The sequence below is a fragment of the Mastomys coucha genome, unplaced genomic scaffold (genome assembly GCF_008632895.1).
Source record: "Mastomys coucha isolate ucsf_1 unplaced genomic scaffold, UCSF_Mcou_1 pScaffold9, whole genome shotgun sequence".
NCBI lineage: Eukaryota > Metazoa > Chordata > Mammalia > Rodentia > Muridae > Mastomys > Mastomys coucha.
Window position 1 is genome coordinate 56810361 of NW_022196915.1, and position 19681 is coordinate 56830041.

Genomic DNA, 19681 nt, shown 5'->3' on the forward strand with positions numbered 1-19681 from the left:
GTGTGTGTGTGTGTGTACCATCATGTACACAGTGCTTCCAGAGGCTAAAAGAGGGCATCCGATGCTGTGGGATGTGGGACTGCAGTTTCAGGTGGGGTGGGGGCTACCATGTAGGTGCTGAGAATGGGACCCAGGTCCTCTGAAGGAGCAGTTGGTGCTGTTAACATTCAGGCATCTCTCCAGCCCCAGGAATGTGTATTTTTGTTTCTCTCCCCTTAGTAGGCTGAACCATAATTTATTTTCCAAATTAAGTGCATTTTACATGCGAAAGGACACCAGGAGTAAGCTACCAATTACATTAACAGACATCAGAGAACAAGTTAATGTTTGCCCCACCACCACAGGCAAATGTTGGAAAACAGAACAGAACAATCAGCCTGGTGTCAGAGGTCGCCAAGAGAGCTCCCCTAAAGGAAAGTTCAGACCCCCAGAAAATGAGCTGGCGGGGAGGAGGAGGATGGAACATTCTATGAAGTTGTAGGCATACTTAGGAACTAGTGGAGATGGAACATCTACTTGAAGTCCACAGTGGCTAAGATACACACAAGAGGTCACACAGGGGGTTAAGAGTATAGGCTAGGGCTGGTGAGATGGCTCAGTGAGTAAGAGCACTGACTGCTCTTCCGAAGGTCCTGAGTTCAAATCCCAGCAACCACATGGTGGCTCACAACCACCCATAATGAGATCTGATGCCCTCTTCTGGTGTGTCTGAAGACAGCTACAGTGTACTTAATTATAATAATAAATAAACCTTAAAAAAAAAAAGAGTATAGGCTATAGATAACAGGACTTGAAGGACTCAAGAAAACATGGTTCAGTTGTGGTGCGAATCAAACCCAACCTCAGGCACTCAAGGCAAGTGTGCCGCCATTGAGCTATCCCCCTTGCACCTATTTCTGTTTGTTTGTTTGTTTTGTTTATTTACAGTCTCACACTATAGTTCAGGTTGGCTTTGAACTCACTATGTAGCCTAGGCCAACCTAAAACTCCTGGCAATCCTCCTGCCCCAACCACCAAAGAGCTAGGAGTATAGGCATGAGCTACTAGACCTGGCATTTACACTCTTGGCTGCATCCTGAAAGCCGGGCAGGGAGGCAGGCAGATGAGGAGTAGATTAAACAGCAGGCTCTCATAGACATCCAAGTGAAAACGGAGAACCAGTTTGGTCTTAAGGGCAAGAGTTCTTTGTGTTGGACTCAGACTTAACAGCAACCCAGGCTGGATTATGCAGACCTTAGGATTCTGCAAGCAGAATTAGAAAAGAGACCACCCCAAAAATTCAGGCTAAGACACGTCCACTCAACGCTCCTGCTGCAGCAAGCAGGTAATTTAAGAAATGTGCACTTCGGCTCCGCAGTAAAACATACCCCAAGGGCCTTTGGCTGTACTGCTTGGTGAATGGCCAAGACTATCTGCCTCAGCACCCCTTCTCTCCAAGCCCCTCTGGTCCTCTTGCAAGCCAGTTCAAGCCCAAGACCTCCCCAAAGGCTCTAGCTGGCCAGTCTCCATGAGAACCCTGGCACAGGCCATTATTTGAAAGAAGTCATTCTTTAAGTGTACAATCTTCAAGTTCACCTTCTGGAGGGGCAAATTCTCTGCACCTCCAGGCAAACCAGAAACCAGGTTGGCCCAGGAATGTGGGTTTGACTTGGGGGGCTCTGGAAATGTTCCTGCACACTAAAGCCTGAGGCTTGCCACTCCACTTCCATGAAAACCAAAGGGGCCACATGGCCCTTGCTACCAGTGTCTAACCTTCCTGACTGGTCACTGCTTGCTGCACGGCACCTACACACCCTATACTCATGAAGAAAGAGGGTTACTAAAAAAAGAGTAAAGAAAATCACCTATTTCCAAGTTGGGGAAGCAAGCAGTGGAGAGAGAAAGAGATAGAAATGACACTCACTTATCCTAAATCTTCTCCCCTTATGTAGCATGCTCTTTGGCCAAGGCGAGAGCCAGTCAGTGAGTCACTGATTACTAAGTTGCAAGGCTTTCCCACATCCTCTGCCTCCTCACTGTGTGACCACAAACCAGAGCATCTTGCTTCCTAATATCCCGACCCAGCCTACTGACCCTCAGCTTCAGCCACCAGGACTAAGCCTCCCCGCTTTCCTGCCTGGCTTCCTCTATAGGCCTCTGCACTCTGTCTGGTAGCTAGGGTTCGCTCCCTTTCGGATCGATCTAATCTGCCTTCCACCTTCATCTTCATTGTTCTTTCCTGGGCTCTGGTCTCCATGTAGAATATCACACCACCACCACCACCACCACCACCACCACCACCCACATCACCCCTGCACCTTCTTATCACCATCACTCTGGACTCAGAAGTGTGATGGAGCTAGCAGAGAGCTAACATGTGCTCACCCATCTCTAAAGTGAAGAGGTCCTGCAGAAATGTCTCTACTCCATTCTGGTCCTCCCCAGCACTGCCTCACCCCACCCAAGCCCATTCTTTCTTTCCTCTTTTTTGTCTCAGCACCAAGGCACTTAGAATGACAGACAGGCTTATATTTCAGGTTAACTACCTTGATTGTTTCTTAACTGTCCAGGAGGTTGGCAGGGCCTTCTGACGTAACCCCTCCCTCCCTAGGCATTTCTGTACCACCTAGGGACTTCATTGTGGAAGCACTGGGTCAGGCTATCAGGGACAAGAGAAGAAGCTCCCTGGGTTGAAAGGGGCGAGGGAGCCTGTGAAGGCCCCAGCAGCTTCCTGATTTACCCATCTCAGTCCTGCCCAGACCTCTGCAGAGAAGTGGAGAAGTTCAAGCACAGATGGAGTCCTACAGCGAAGCCAAGCAGGCTTCTGGTTCATCCCACACAGCCACAGATCAGCACATGCCATACAGACCAAGGCCACACAAGCAAGCAAACCTGCGGAACCACTGCCATCTCCAGGCAATATGTGCAAAACTGAGTTCCCTAGCACTCCCTCCCCGGCCTCTCACTAACTGCTGGCCTATTCAAAAAGGATCAACATTCTAGTCAGACTTAAAGGCTTACTCAAACCCTAGCTCCAATTTGGGTAATTTTCAGACACAGAGACTAAAGAAACAGACATTAAGATAGTTCTAGGTGCTAGAGAGACAGCCTAGGTGGTTAATGTTTGCCTTGAACATGTAAAAACCTGAATTCAATAATCAGAACAAGAGTAAAAAGAAAAAGTGGGGTGGGGGGAGTATGTACCACAGAGGAGGAGACAGGTGGATCCAAGGCATACTGGCCACCAAGACTAGACTACTTAAGAAATCCCTTCTGAAAAAGAAAAAGTGAAGTCTGGAGAAATGACCTAATGGTTAGGAGTGTATACTGCTTTTCAGAGGAATAGAATTCTGTTCCCAGGACCAACACTGACAGGATGAAAATTGCTCATCACTCCAGCTGGGGTATCTAGCACCCTCTTCTGGCCTCCATGGGTACCTACACTCACACTTACATACAAACATGTACACATAATTAAAAACAAATAAAACCGTTTCAAAAAAGAGTGGGCAACACCTGGATAACACCCCAGGCTGTCCTCTGGTCTCCATACACAGATGTGTGCAAATGTATACTCCAGTATACATATATACAACACACCATTAGTTATAGAAACACCATTCATCAAAAAGCCTGTGGAGAACCTAAAGGCCCCTAAGCCAAAAGGTAGGTAGAAAACCTTCAGGAGATTCTCAGGATGGAACTGGATGTGACAGAGTACACACATGGAGCTTTTAACAACACATGATGCTGTTTGTAAGAGACTCCTTCTAGGAAGATCTGGAGAGCCTGTCTGAATCTAGAACACTGCACAGGAAACTTCTGGGGCCAAGAACCCAGCTAAGTTTTCCTAGTAACAACAAAGGAGCAGGAGGAATTTGAGAAGAGATATTGACATGTTGGTTACTGAAAAATCTCTGACCTGGCCTGCCCCCCCCTCTTTCCCTCTTTCTTTCTCTCTCCCTCTCTCCCTCTCTCTCTTTCACTTTCCCTCCCTCAAATTTATTTATTTATTCTTATGTGCATTTGGTGTTTGGTCTACATGTATGTCTGTCTGAAGAAGTTGGATCCCCTGGAACTGGGTGACAGACAGTTGTGAGCTGCCATGTGGGTGCTGGGAATTGAACCCTGATCCTCTGGAAGAACAGCCAGTGCTCTTAACTGCTGAGCCTTCTCTTTAGCCCGAGTCCTCTCCTTAGTGTAATAGCATAACAGATACATACAAACATTAATTCTATATTTAATCAAAGTGCTACTTCACTAGACTGATATAGTGTTCTTAGCTTTAACCCAGTTAATGTTCTCTCCCCAAAACTAAAATGAAATTCTAACCTTTTGCTGAGCTTTAACATTTTTAACAGTCACTGTATTAGCTGGGTATAATGACATATGCCTTTATGCACTTAGGAGGCAGAAGTGGGCAGATCTCTGTGAGTTTGAGGTCTGGTCTACATAGTGAGTTCCAGGACAGCCGGGGCTACATAGTAAGACTCTGCCTCAAAAACACAAAACAGAAGAGGGGGATGAGAGATAGGTCCCTTCCTTCCCCACATCCCTGAGAAGAAAGTGCCCAGAGTGACAGCTATCTAATATTTCACCTTTTTTTGTTGTTGTTGTTGTTTTTTTCGAGACAGGGTTTCTCTGTATAGCCTGACTGTCCTGGAACTCACTCTGTAGATCAGGCTGGCCTCGAACTCAGAACTCTGCCTGCCTCTGCCTCCCAAGTGCTGGGATTAAAGGCATGTGCCACCACTGCCTGGCCATTTCACCTATTTTTCCCCTGTAATAGGGGAAGGAAAAGGGAGCCCCACAAGTACAGGCTGTTTCTACACTTTCTCAGCTGCTCATGGAAACTCTGAGTTTTGCTCCCATTACGCACACAACCCCCGTCAATGTGCCAAGTGCACGGCATTGCTGGGGGAGGAGGCTAGAGTGGCTGCCCGGAAGAGGGAGTGGACAACAATCAAGGTCATAGCCAAGCACACTGAGAAGGCGGCTCACCCTCGGTCAAGGTCTCTGTCCTGGGTCCCCTGGATGGCAGAGGGTGGCAGAGGGGGGGTGGAGGTGCAGAAACAGAAACACAGGAACTTTGTTCCCAGGGATGGACAGGCTGTCCTGTGGGGCATTTTGGTTAGCTGCCCAGGTCTGGGGGAGTGGGGTGACTGTACTTTTTGCACCTTTCTGGGAAACGGGATTGGAATAGTTCATGGCTTGCTGCCCTGGAAACCTTCCAGAGACCTGGTATCCTGAGAACTTGACCAGCCTGTTACATGTAAAGTGTCCCAACACTGGGGAAGTAGCATTGGAATACCCAAAGGCTAGAGATGTCCCACAGGCCAGGGATGGCAGAGCATGGGACCCATCTTCGGGGAACCCAGCCAGCCTTCCTACAGGCCACCAGGGCTGCAACTAGCCCCCTGGGCTTGTGGTCTGGGAAAACCAGAATCTCTATGGGCTGGCAAGGGAACTCTGTGACTTCCAGGAAAGAACCGAGAAAGCACCCATAGTACAGGGCTCTTCTCAACTGGCAGACAGTTTGGGCATCGAGCTAAAATAAAATTAAAAACACCAGGTAGGCCAGCCACTGTCCCTAACGGGTCTTCCTCTATGGCAGAAGAGCTGGCAGCTCCCAACCCCCAACCTCCAGCAATACATGTGGACACAGCTGTAAGAGACAAAAAAGGGACTTCTGGAATGGGTCCAGGAACAAGAGTGAGATCCAGGAACAAGGCAGCAGAGGCTGCACTTAACCAATAATTATTTATTTTTATTTTTAATTATTTTACTTTAGTTCAGTAACAAGGATTGAATTTATGGTGTGTTCATGCCAGGTAAACACTAACTACTATAGTATGTTCTCAGCCCTCATTTTATTTATTTACTAATTAATTTTTGGTTTTTCAAGGTTGGGTTGCACCATGTGGCCCTGGCTGGCCTGGAACTTACTCTATAGACCAGGCTGGCCTCAAACTCACAGAGATCTGCTTGCCTCTGCTTCTGGGATTAAAGGCTTGTGCCACCACCACTAGAAAATTTTTTAATTGATTTATTTTTTATGTGCATTGGTGTTTTGCCTGCATGTGTGTCCGTGGGAGGGGGCCAGGTCCCCTGGAATTGGAGTTACAGAGAGTTGTGGGCTGCCACATAAGTTCTGGAAATGGAAACTGGGTCCTCTGGAAGAGCAGCCAATGCTCTTAACTGCTAAGTCATCTCTCCAGCCCCTCTTTTTAATTAAAAAAAAAAAAAAAAATCTCCAAACAAACAAAAAGGCCATGTTTCATTAAGTTGCCCAGACTGACCTCAAATGTAAGATCACCCACTCTGCCTCTGCCGAAACACTGACAGGACTCCACACCTGCGCAGAAACAAATACTGGATGAGGGGTTAAGTGCCACTTATTCAAACGTCTCACAGGCCCAGGCTGGAGCCTCCCGCTTCCATCCCCTAGTAGGACAGGCATGTGGCTTCACAAATGCTAGGCAAACACACTATCGTGTATGTGTATTTGCAGCCTTTTGCAGTTTTGCACATTTGTTTATTTTTATATATAATTGTGTGTGCTTCTGGGTGCCACAGTGCATGCACATGGGAGCTGGTCCTCTCCCTCCATCCTGTGTGTTCCAGGGATCCAACTCCGGTTATTACACAGTCACCCACTCACTCACTGGCCATGCATTTTATTTGATTATTTGGTTATCAGTATGACTAAACATTTTTAAGTTTGCAAGCAGTTGTATTTTTGTTTTCCCAATTGCCTGCAACTCGCCTCTCCTCATTTGTACTGAAAGATACATCTTTTTCTTGGTGATGTATTTAGGAGTCTATTGCTGAGGCTGGGGAATGGCTCAGGAGTTAGCTCTTTTGCTGCTTTTCCAGGACTAGTGTTTGGTTGCCAGGACACCGTATTGAAACTATCTGCAACTCCATCCCCAGGGGATCTGGCACCCTCTGCTAGCCTCTATAGGCACGAGAATGCACAACCATGTGCGCGCACATGCGCAAATACACACCACCTTGATGTTTAAAGAATCTGTGTCCCTATTCCAGAGGCTGGGGAGACTTCATTGTATATTAACCTTTGGTCCCATATTCAAATGTTTTCCTAATTATTTCCTTTTTAATTTTACTCAACTGGTACTGGTGACATAATATTCTTTCCTTTTTATGTATTTCTTTTCATGTGAGTTAGTGTGTATTTGTATGAGTTCCTATGCATCATGTTCATGCAGCAGCCCATGGAGGGTACTGTATCTGTGGGAAATGCAGCTGCAAGCAGTTCTGAGCTGCTACATGGGTGCTGGGAATCAACCCAGGTCCTCTGCATGAGCAGCTGGTGCTTTTAATCACTGAGCCTGAGCCATCTTTCCAGTTCCTGGTGACATAATTTTCAAACAGAAACCAAAACAATTTCCCTTAAAGTTTTTGCTTTTACTAGCATGACTGGAAAAACCTTGCCCAAGCCAGGCATAGGGTTCACTTCCCCTAAGCCAGGCATGGGGGTACGCATCTGCAACTTCAGCACTTGGAGCAGACAGCTCCATGCTCTCCATAGAGTAAAGGCTAGCCCAATCTACAGAGCAAGTTTCAGACTAGCAGAGCTATGGAGAGACTGGCGAAAAGAAGAAACAACAACAAAGACTTTGTAGTTACAGACACAGACATTTGAATTTCTTGCTTTTAAAAACTTTAATCTCTAATCCACCTAGAATTTACTTTGGCCTAAGAAAATCTAATTTTGTTTTTCTAAATAATTAGCTGGTTATCCCAATTCTGCTAGAACACATTTTCTATGATTTCCTTATTCTAACGCACATATACTTCCTTCTAAAGCTCCATGTGAGTTCAGGCATCCTGAGGCTTCAGGGATCTGGAAACCAAACTCAAGCCATCAGGCTTGATGCCATCTCATCAGTCCCTTAGCCCCTCCCCTGTGATGCCATCTCATCAGTCCCTTAGCCCCTCCCCTGCCCCAACTCACTAGTAAAGCCAGGCTGGCCTCAAACTCACGAAGATCTGCCTGCCTCCTGGATTAAAAGCATGTACCACCCCACTCCTTTCTAAAGTTTTGTTTTGAGATAGGATCTTGCTTACTAAGGCCTTAGATTCAGTCCCTGGTACCACCCCCAAACAAGACAACAAATCACAGCCTACCAAAGAAAAGCAATCTAAGTGTGCAACAGATAGGCCTGTAAATATGAAGGTAGCCTGTGTTACCTGTAGGCATGTATACAAAGGTGAGGGGTTATAGGAGAATCTGGGCCAGCAAGATGGCTGGGTGGGGAAATGTGCCTGTGACACAAGCCTGGTGACCTGAGTCCAATCCTTGGAACCCACTTAAATGGGTACATGGAGAGACCATCCTCCACAAAAATGTTCTCTGATCTCTACACATGTGCCATGGCAAATGCACTCCCCATCATACATACACATATAAAACAATGCTAAATAAAAATTAGAGCTAAGAGTGCTCTGAATCACACAGACCTCAGCCTGACCCCTGATGCCACATTATCAGCTTCAAGGAGACCTAAGTCAAGACACAAGCCAATGGGACTTAGTTACCTTATAGAGAAAAGCAAAGGCCCGACATGGTCCCTCCCTCAGAGTAGCTGAAAAGAGTGAGATGTGGAATAGAAATAAAGTCACTGCTATGCAGAAACCACCAAAGAAATGTTAGTTGTCTAGAGACAGAGGAACATAGACGAGAGAAATAAAGACGCTCTAGAGGCTTAGCTCTGAGCTGGAACACTCACACTTGAGTGGTCCCTCAGCCCCGACCCTGCACTTCCTACAGGGACACCCAGCACCTGGCTGTACTCAGTCCTCTGTATTCTGATGCAGAACATCTGATCAGAAGGTGGGAGGGTGGCAGGGAGCCTAGGGTAGGGCTTGGAGCCTGAGAGCATCCAGGCCTGCTTTTTGTCACAGGGCTGAAGAGCAGTATTCATTCTCCTTGTTCATAGGTCCATGAGCCAGATTCTACAAAGGCTGTCTCCCTGCATAAGCTGAATGGCACCCACAAATCACCTCCATCTGAAACCTCAGGAATGTGATCTGGGTCGGAAATGGGGCCTCTGCTGACGAAGTCAGTCAAGGATCTTAAGAGGAAAAGCATCCGGGAATCTGGACGGGCCATAAATCCAATGGCTCTCGTCTTTATCAGAGAAAGGGGAGGAGATGGGGACAAATACACACAGAATTAAGGAAGGTGGTATGAGGACCAAAACAGAGGCTGTAGCCACAAGCCAGGAAGTACCAAAGCCCCACCCCCATCCACTGTGACTACTCCTCCACAATCTCCCACCCTAGACCTGAAGCTGAAAATGGCAGGAAGAGCTGTTGGAGGAGAGCCCCACCCACACTTGATTTCAGGCTTCTGGCCCCAGGAACTATAGAGAACACTGTGGTTGTTTGAAACCGTCAATCTCCCAGCCACCAGTCAGGAAAATGAATACTAGGTAAACACTTAGGTGCTGGCATCAAGACAGGATCACTTTAGTCACATTTATAGTTCTAAGATGACTCTTGTGACCCTTGATTTGTTTGTGGGCAGCACCTGTAATTGAGATGGCACTCTGGTGCCATACCTCCTGAAGAGAGGGAGGAGGCAACTGGTGGTTGACAGAAAGGAAGACTGGTGGAGGCACTGGCCAGCACAGAGCAGGTGGAGGTAAGAGGATCAGGAGTTCAAGGTCATCCTCAGCCACACATCCACACTGTGAGCGCAAGGCCAGCTCAGGTTACAGGAGACCCTGCTTCAAAAATTAAAAGGGAGAGAGGAAGATGGCCATGTGCCTACACTGGCAGAGTGCTTGCCTAAGATAAACAAAGCCCTGGCTTCAATCCTAAACACAATCACAATCCATGTGGTAGCACCTGCCTGTAATCCCAACAATGGTGAAGGAAGAAGAATCTGAAGTTCAAGGTTTGAGGCCTGCCTATGATACCTGTGAGACCCTGTCCCGGAAACAAAAACAAGAGCTATTAGGAAATTAGGGAGATAGGGTTTTTCTAGGAACTGACTGTGGTTCCTGGCTAGCAACCAGAGGAGGGGGAAACCCATCCTACACCAACAAGGAGCTGACTTCTTCCCAACCTTGCAAGCCACCCTTCCAGAAAAGAACTGTGGTTGGCGCTTCGATTTTAGCTTTGTAAATCTCTACAGCTGGAATGTCCCGAGTTTCTTCCTTTCTCCATCCCCTTCCTTCTAGCAAGTGTCAGCTTTACAGCTCACTTGGCCTGTTTTTCTCTCAAACTCCAAAAAAATGGTCCTTGAGCTATAAAAATAAATAAATAGATAGATAGATAGACAGACAGACAGACAGACAGACAGACAGACAGATAGATAGAGGAGGGCAGTGGTGTTCGGGCAGAGCTGAGAGGGGTAATCAGATGGGATGTTGTCAGCAGCCATTCTCTATATTCTGATGACACTATAGGTACAAATACCTGTGTTAGCCAGGGACACCGGCCTCAACCTCTGCATTCTATCATCAAGAAGTTCAGTGAAGGCTGGGCCGTAGTGGTATGTGCCTTTAATCCCAACATTGGGGAGACAGAGGTAGGAGGATCTCTGTGTATTTGAGGCCAACCTGGTCTACAGGGAGAGTTCTAGGACAGTCAAGGGCCACTCAGAGGAAACCCTGTCTCAAAAACCAAATAAAAAAATTTTAAAAAGAAGCTCAGTGAAGTCACATCTACAGTCCACACTCAAGTGTGTGTTTGGGTTGGTGTCAGACAACAGGAGCACAACCCGCAAAGAGCTGACAACCTAGCAATGACAAGGGTTCAGAGTTCCTTACTGTTGAAGAAGGAAGCTATAAACAACAGGGAAAAGGCTTAAAAACAAAATGACTTTATGGTGTTAGGCTGAAATAAGAGGTATTTGAAGGGCTCCAGCAGGCCCGGGCATGGCAAACATGGCTCCCGCAAGTTTTGCCCTTTACTCCTCTCTTCCTTGCCAAACTGTTAGATAACATTCCTAAAGCTAGTCGCATTCCCTTATTTGGCCTCTTCCTTCTACTGAGACTGACTACCAAGGTCCAGCTCTCGAAGTATTGAAGCCCAGCAATCAAAAGCCCCACTTTGGTTACATTAATTAACATGCCCAATTAAAATTAACCAACTCGGGCTAGTGAGATGGTTCAGCAGGTAAGAGCACTGACTGCTCTTCCAAAAGCCCTGAGTTCAAATCCCAGCAACCCACATGGGGGCTCACGACCACCCATAATGAGATCTGACACCCTCTTCTGGTGCATCTGAAGACAGCTACAATGTACTTATTTATAATAATAAATAAATCTTTGAGCCGGAGCTAGCATGGACAGAGTAAGAGAAGTCTACCGGAAAGAGCAGGGCTGACCAGAAAGAACAGGGTCTACTGGAGTGAGCAGAGGTCCTAAAAGTCAATTCCCAACATCTAGATGAAGGTTCACAACTATCTGAACAGCTACAGTGTGTACTCATATACATGAAATAAACAAACCTTTAAAAAAATTAACCAACTCATCCTAACACAGGGTTTCCCCCTTTACCTATATAAACTGCCATTTGCCTATGGGCCTCAGCTGTCTCCTATGCAGAGGCAGTCCTTTGTCCCTCAGGGACAGTGTCACTTCCTCTCCCTGGTTCCTTTTCCCTTCTCCCACATCCTCTGTCTCTTATTCCCTGTCCTTTGTCCCTCTGGGGCAAATCTCCGTGTGCTGGGAACTCGGTTGTGGTGTGTCCTGTGCCGATTCCAGTCCTTTCAGTATCAATATAGACATGAATTAAAATATAAACTGAGGGGCTGGGACATAACTCAGTTTGTAGTATAATTGGCCTAGCATGTACAAAGCCCTGAGTTAAAAATCCAGAGCAGAGAGGCTGGACATGATGGTGCACACTTTTAATTCCAGCACTGGCGAAGCAGAGGCAGGCAGATTTCTGTGAGTTCAAGGCCAGCCTGGTCTATACCTTGAGTTCCAGGACAGCCAGGCTACAACAGAGAAACTCTGTCTCAAAATACAAAACAAAAAGGTCCAGGGCTGAGTAAACCACACATCTGTAATCCCAGCGGGACCAGAAATTCAAGGCTATCCTCAATTACATGGCAAGTTAAGGCCAGCCTTGTCCACATAAGACCCTGCTCAAGCTTTTTCTAAATCATATCGCATACACAGAGGTACAAGTCCATACATATAGGTTAGTATCATTTTGCATTCCCTGCTTTGTCTACTAAAAGGGTAATGGCACATTTAGCAAATAGACCTTAAGTCTGTCCACCAGGCTAGTTGGAGAAGGGGTTGAGGGGGGCAGTGGTAAGATGAAGGATTATCTTGTGACATTAAAAAAGTAGCTGCTGGGGAGGGGAAGACGGGCTTTTCTAAAGAGCACAAAGGATGACAAGGAAACTCTCCAAAGGGGCAGGGATATGTGCAGCTCATTGGGAGAGCCTTTGCTTCAAACACCGGAGCACTTGGTTCAATTGACAATGCCATGAGAGGCAGAAGGGAATGGGAGGGGTGAGTCACGAATAATGACCATGAGATCCTACCCCACAGAATCAAAGCTAACACAGGAGAAGGGTCAGTTCTTCCTTTCAGCAGAATCCCAACAAATAAATGCAGCAGGAAAGACGGAAACAGAATCATTAGGCAAACATACAGTAACTACTGTGCAAACAAGATCCACAGATGGATGCTACAGTTGGCGGGCCGCGACTGTACAGTCTCAAAGCACTGGCTGCAGTGACAAAGTGGAAGGCAGTAACTAGTGAGGAGCTGTGGCACACACCAATTTAACCAAGGAATCGGCGAACACTGTAGGCAGGGACTTCTTCCAGTTTCCTAATGGTCTAAATCCCAGAACAAGGGCTGATGGTTCTGTGTGGAAGTGTTCTGGGCTTCAGCCTGGGATGACCACAGAGAAGAAGGCACTTTTCCTGGGAAGATCTAACCTGGCTCCATACCACTCCTCCTTTGTCCTCTCTAGGTAGTAAAGAAGAGCCTAAATGCATGATGGTCTCTCCCCGGGGACCCTGAGGAGGGCACTGGAGGGCAAACAAGACCACTCAGCAAGTAAAAACACTAGCCCGAAAGCCTAACATCCTGAGTTCATTCCAGAGCCCCTATCAAAATATTTGGATACCATGTGTGAAGACATTCATCTAATCCTAGCACTCCTGTGACAGGATGGGAGGCACAGACAGGGGAATCTCCCACAAGCTTGCAGGACAGCAAGCCTGAAGTATGCAGCAAGGGTGCAAGTAGAAACAAACAAACAAACAAACAAGCATGGGTGGAAAGACAAGCCCCTCCTCCTCTCTCTCTCCACACATACACACACAATGAATACTTATTATGATTCTCTAAAAGGCAAATCACCACTCTTAGACAACATTCTTGCTCAAAATGCAAAGACCACACCCTAGAAAAAAGACCTCTGTCAGAGATGGGAGGAGACAATAAGGAGAAACTCAGGTGTGAGGTGGGCAGCACATCAGACCCCGGACACAAAGAAACAGTGTTAGTGTAGGAACTGTGACATATTAAAAAGGCTTACAGCTTATGATGCTGCGCCAATATTTGATTTCCTGCTCTTGGTAAATGAACCCCAGAGTAAGGAAATCTATTTCTACAACTCCCGAGTACATCTAAAGTCAGTATCCTAAGTTTAAAATAAGAGCTGGGAGTGGTGGCTCAGCTGTAATCCCAGCACTTAGGAGGATCACTGTAAGTTCAAAGTCAGTCCAGGCTACATATACATTCTAGCCATGAGATGAAGCCCTATCTTAGAAGGAAAAGAAGAAAAAAGGAAAGGCCTGCAACTCCAGCTTCGGGGGAGCTGATGCCTTCCTCTGGCCTCCACCTACTCCATGCACAAGCACACTCATGAATTTAAAAACAAACAAACAAACAAACAAAACAAAACTTCGAAATAAGTAAATAAAGTGAAGTCTAACGGGAGACGATATGTTAGCCAACAAACCTACACTTGTGGTACTCAACCATCCGTAACTCCAGTTCCAGGAGAACCCTACACCCTCTCCTGGCCTCTGGGAGCACTGCATGAAGGTGGTGCACAGACATCCATGCAGGGAAAAAAACATTCATGCACTTAAAATTAAAATGTTTAAAGCCTGAAAATGAATAACCTACACAAGTAACAAAAGTAAAACCAGAGAATTACTAATTCAAATTAGGGGTCACCTAAAAGAAATAGGATTCTAAATACAGTTTGTAAATACCCTTTTTTTTTTATGAATGCTAACTAGATGGTTGTATCTAACCTTTTGCAAAGGCTGTATTTAACCACGTCTGTGGTGATTCCACTTCACAAAACTTCTGTGCAAAGTTATTCACTGCAGCCCCATGGGTAATGGGGAAATGATGGTTGCCCAGGGTTAACACAGATGTAAAAGATGGCCTACAGCACGTTTACTATGGAATATTACACAGCTGCAACAGAGTAACAGCACTTTTACTATGGAATACTGCACAGCTGCAACAGAGCAACAGCTGTCACACAGGTGCCTGAATAGCAAGGTGCAAGCCAGTAACAGCCGCAAGGACCTTGATAGGCAACGTCTGAAACGCCGCCCAAGAACATATATTTTAAAAAGGGACGGTGGGAGATGGGAGAACAGGACAACAAATGCTTTCATTTTCGATTGTTCTGATCTTTGAGCCACACGACTATACATAGAGCCCAGTGAAAATTATTTATTTCACGAAGAAAACAAAGAGGGCTAGAAATGCAACACACAGGCAGAACACTGCCCAGTGCACACAAGCCCTTGGGCTCTGACCGCAGCACCACAAGCAAGGGATCGCAGGTGATAGGAGTTGTGATTTTCATAAACAATTCCCAAGTCTAGACAGAGGACTAAACTGAAAATGGTCATGGTGTCAAAGGCAAAGTGCTAGCCTAGCATAACGGAAGAAGATGAACCTAAATGATTACGCTCAGAGGACTTTCTCAAAATCCTCTTTTTACACTTATTTGTGTGCTTGTGTACACACAAGAGCAAGTCAAAGGACAATTTGGGGGAGTTGGCCCTCTCCTTCCACTATGTGGGATCTTGGGCTCCAATTCTGATGTTGAACCCAACAGCACATTTGTCCACTGAGCCACCCCACAGCACCCCAATCACCGTCCCCTCCCCCTGAAAGTTACACATTCAAACCTTTCGGAGAAAATAAAGTTGCCAGGCAGTGGTGGCGCATGGCTTTAATCCCAGCACTTGGGAGGCAGAGGCAGGCAGATTTCTGAGTTTGAGGCCAGCCTGGTCTACAGAGTGAGTTCCAGGACAGCCAGGGCTACACAGAGAAACCCTGTCTCCAAATAACAAAATCAAACAAACAAACAAAAAGTCCTAAAACTCTGTATCGGACCAGTGAGATGACTCAGTAGGTTGTCCTGTGGCCTTCACTCGTGCACAAAGCACATGTGCCCACAGACATACGCATGAGCAAATAAATCATGTACTTTAAAAACAAAACAACAACAAACAAACCCTGTGGTTCCAAGGGATGAAACCCAGACCTTGTATAGGCTAGGCAAGTGTTCTACCACTGAGCAACACTTCCCACTCCCTCATCTTCTTTATGAAATAATTAATAACAAAAGCATTCCATACTGAGCTATACTGACTAAAACCCTTCACCCCTTAACTCACAACTTTTAATGGATCTTTTTCTATTAACATTGGATGTCCTAGTGGTCAACCATAATAAATTTAGGAGCATCGCTTCATTCCACCAAAAGCTAGGCTCTCCCGGACCTGCTCTGGCAGAAAGTTAGAGGGCCTGAGGAACTTAGAGTTCTGATTGGCACAGTTAGGCACTGGGGCTTCCCTGACAGGTAAACTGCATACCTGCCAGGCCTTCTGGCCTGATATAAATTGGAAGACCCAGTAGGGGACTCTGCTTCACCAGCTGGTTTGGATGAACCAAAGGCCCTCTCTGGAAGCTCCATGGCAGTTGGGTTTGGAGTCCTTGTGATGGCTAAGCATGAGGCCCTGGCTGGCAAGAGTTCTGAGTTAGTAGACTCTGGACTTTTTATCTCCTGGCATTCTGACAGCCGCCAGCCTGGAAGTCAGAGAAGGCCCTAAACTCTAAGGTGTGTGTGTAGTGGGGTAGGGGTTACATGACCCTTTTCTCCTTCCCTGCTCATTTTGAACCACTCTTTCCTCCACAGGCTGCAGGAGAATGAAAGGGCTTCCCCCAAACAAACCACTCCAGCAGTGCTGAGCAATAACTGACCCCTTCCCAGTGTGCCAAGAAAAATACAAGGACTATCAGTAAATTCACCAAAAAGGGGGAGGGGACACTTCTCTGGTATTCCCCAATAAATCTGTCATTAGCAAGCAGTGTGACTTGAGGATACCAATTAACCTCTCTGAATTGAGGATCTTTCATTGTAAAAGTCACTCCAGACAAAGAGGCAGCCTGTGGTTCTGAAAAATGGCAGGTGTTACTTTCTTTGGCCATTAAATGGAATACATCTGGTAGGGTTGTGGGGTGTGGGGGAAGAGCACATGTGGGGTGCAGGGAAGAAAAGAGGAAGGAGGTAAGAAGTCTTTGAAACCAGAACCCATCCTGTGATTGACAAGAATCCTATATAAACTGGGGTGGGGGTGGAGGATGGAGAGGAGATGGGTGGGGACCCTTCCTGGCCATCACTAAGCCTTGAGGAGGAACAGTCTTCAGAAGAAAGAACCTCTAGACTACAGTAGAAAAACGCCCAACTTCTCTAAGATTGCCCGATGAGTCTGTAAGCTTTTCCCCTGGTCTGCCACAGAAAAGCAGTCTCCCAGGAGGACAAGGGACACTTTATACCCTGCTAAGGAGGAGACAATCTACCTTATGTCTAGGTTCTGACCGTCCTTACAAAGCAGCCAGAGCTCTAAACCTCTCAGTCTAACCCACAAAAATGGTGGCACTACCGAGGCGTCAGCCACATTCCAGACATGACCACAACGTTCCACCAGTCAGTGAGAACAGACTCTCTATTGGAGAGTGATGAGGCCGGGATTTGGATATCTGGCTCCAAAGTCCTACCCTGTGCCTTACCTCACACAAGCTCCCTTCTCTAATCTGCTCCAACCAGCATGAAGACTCTTGTGTTGCTACTTAATTCCCCACTTGCCACTGTCTGCCTGGAAGGCAGAGTAAGCCTTCTGCTTGCACCCACAGAGTGGCCATTGAGGGGCACACACCAAATACTATACGTGAGACCTGGGCCTTCTGCATCAACTCTGGGTTGCAACAGAGCTCGGGATGGATCTCCAGGAGCCTCTAATTCTCCTCTTGTCTACATGAAAGGCCACTTACATAGCCTCTGCCACTTCTCAAGTCGGTTGGTTGCTTAGCCAGCTTCTGGGATCTTTAATCCCTGTATCTGCCTCTGCACTGTCCGGGTGAACAACAAAATGCCAGGCGTAGCAGCAAGAAGTGTTCTGCCATGGGTCCTTCTGGAAGAACCCATATCCTGGGTCAGTTCAGTGTCTCTAGTCACACAAGGAGGACCCATACACTGCCTCCTGACTTTGAACCACTAGCAAAGAGCTCAACTAAGTCACCAGTAGAAAGGGGACCATCTGGTTTTTAATTCTAGTTGTTGAAAGTTGTGATTCTGGACAGACCTCTGGCTGTTTGGCCAAGGAGGCATGTTGAAGTCCTCAGTGTTTAAGATTTGCTTCAATAAGGAAGGGGTATGGAACTGTGCATATTTTTGGATAAACTATTCAGGTTGGCCTCAGTACTAACCTGAATCAGAACAGTGACCAGAGAGTCACTCTGGGGCCAGTTTCTATCGGCCCCTAAGATCAGCGACTCCAGCAAATATATCTCAATGACCAGGGGCTAGCTGGGTTAAAAGGGCTAATGCTACAATTCCAAATCCAGGTTACTTCAAGAAGAGGAGTCTGCCAACGATGCTCCTACCTCTATCCTTCCATTTAGGTCACAGGAAAAGCACGCCGTCCCTCACCAAACCAAACTCAAGTCCTCCTGAACACACAAGCCATATAACTATTTGGACTGCCAGATCAGTTTAGAATCTAGGCCCGGGGTGACAGAAGATTCTTAAAACTGAACCCACAACCCACAGAGGCAATGTTCCTGGTTAGAATCCACCTCAGGATCACAAGGTGGATCTGGATGGCTACTTTAGCTATAGCTTTAAAACTCCAAGAGAGCAGCCTGTAACCAGACCACCTAATTTGGTCAGTCCCAACCTAAGTGAGCCCAAGAGTCATCGCTGCCGTTAGTCAAGGAAGAATTCAGAGCGGTGCCTCCCTTGAGGTTCTCCACTCCTGCCCAACCCAACCAAAAGAATCGGGCATCACTCTTCAGCTGGAGGGTGGCCTGCCGTGGGGCAGAGAGGACACATAGGTTCCTGGAATGCAAGATTCAGACACCAGAGCCCAGGAGCAGCCGCCACCGCAGCGCATCTGATCTGCCCATCTACTCCGCTTCCTCTGCGCTCTGTGTCCCCGGGCTCTAGAAAGCTCATCATAGCCTTTCCGCGCAGCTACCGACCTCCCCGGCGTCCTTCTCTGGCTCACACATCCCGAGCCCAGCAGCTGAAGGGACAGCGCTATGACCTCCTTCCCGTCGCCACCGTGGCACGGCGATCAGGTGCTACCAGGACTGGGCTCAGGGAGTATGCGGCCTCCCGAAAGACACTGGGTCCTCGGCGTGCCGGTGTCTCCAACCCCCACCCGGTGTCCCCCTAACCCGGAGGCGCCCGAGTTCCCATCCTTGCGTGCGCCCGGTCTGTCCTCACCTGAAGTCCTCCAGCCAGCAGTCGGGCCCACGCAGCCTCACTATCCAGGCCCCCAGGCAGCCGGCGACACAGCTACTGAGTGGGTGCGTCCCTGCCGACAGCCACGCGCCCCCTCTCTACGTCCGGCCCCCGCCGCGTGCGCATGCCCGGCCATATACCCTGCGCGTCACCGCTGGGCCCGCCCCCGACTGCTGCCCCGCCCCGCTCCCCTGGGCCTGCCACGTGGGGCCGCCAGCTAGCAGCGTCCAGTTACCCTGGCTAACCTGGTCCTCCAGCGTTGTGCACCCCGGGCTCGCATCCTAGCTCTCTCGGCTTCATCCATCCTTCCTCTTGAATTCCATCCTTGACTCACGGAGGCCCAGCAGGCTCCGCTGTTTTCTGGAAACCTCCCATCTGTCCTTCCCAGCCCCTTTGTGGGAAACTCTCACAGCCTGACCTCCATCCTGTCGCTCCTGAGGGAGAGTGCCCTTCTCTTGGTAGGCAGTTGTGTTTTTAACACTATTGAATCTAAGAGACTTTTCTGTTTCCCCTAGTTATAAATGTTCTGCAAGCAGGATGGAGCGCCTCACAGACTGCATTTCTTTTGCCTGCCCTAGCCAACCAAAAGAATCAAAATGCCCTGTAACGATCCAAATAAAAGATTATATTCATTTTTTTCAGATTTTCACACCACTTTCTCACAGTAATCAAATTCCTAAGGAGCCAGGTCAAGCCTCAGGTTTTGTCTGTCTGGGAGGGAGTCTCTTCCGCTGTAGGAAGGGCCTATTGTGTTGGATAATGAGCCTCAGATATGCAAATTTCTTGAGAAAAATAAACCACCCACTAAACGTTTATTGTTCCATTCAGCTGGATATTATTAGGATTATTTCCTTTATAGCTTAACCAGCTGTCACCTGGGGAAGGGAGGGCCCCAGGGAAGGACCTCAAATGG

General features: G+C 47.5%; 1 protein-coding gene across 6 annotated transcripts in view; it reads right to left on the minus strand.

Annotated features, from left to right (window-relative positions):
• The window catches only part of Slc39a14 (solute carrier family 39 member 14), a 47012-nt gene extending 27983 nt beyond the window's left edge, over positions 1–19029 (minus strand). The window contains exons 1-2 of one of the 6 annotated variants that reach the window (XM_031361426.1): positions 18751–19027; positions 6279–6334 (exon numbers count right to left, since the gene is read on the minus strand). The gene's annotated coding sequence lies outside the window, so the exon portion shown is untranslated. Of the gene's footprint in view, positions 1–6278; positions 6335–18750 lie in introns of those variants that run through there. The other 5 variants (XM_031361428.1, XM_031361424.1, XM_031361425.1 and 2 more) reach the window with 5 other exon arrangements.
• Between the last annotated feature and the right edge of the window lie 652 nt (positions 19030–19681).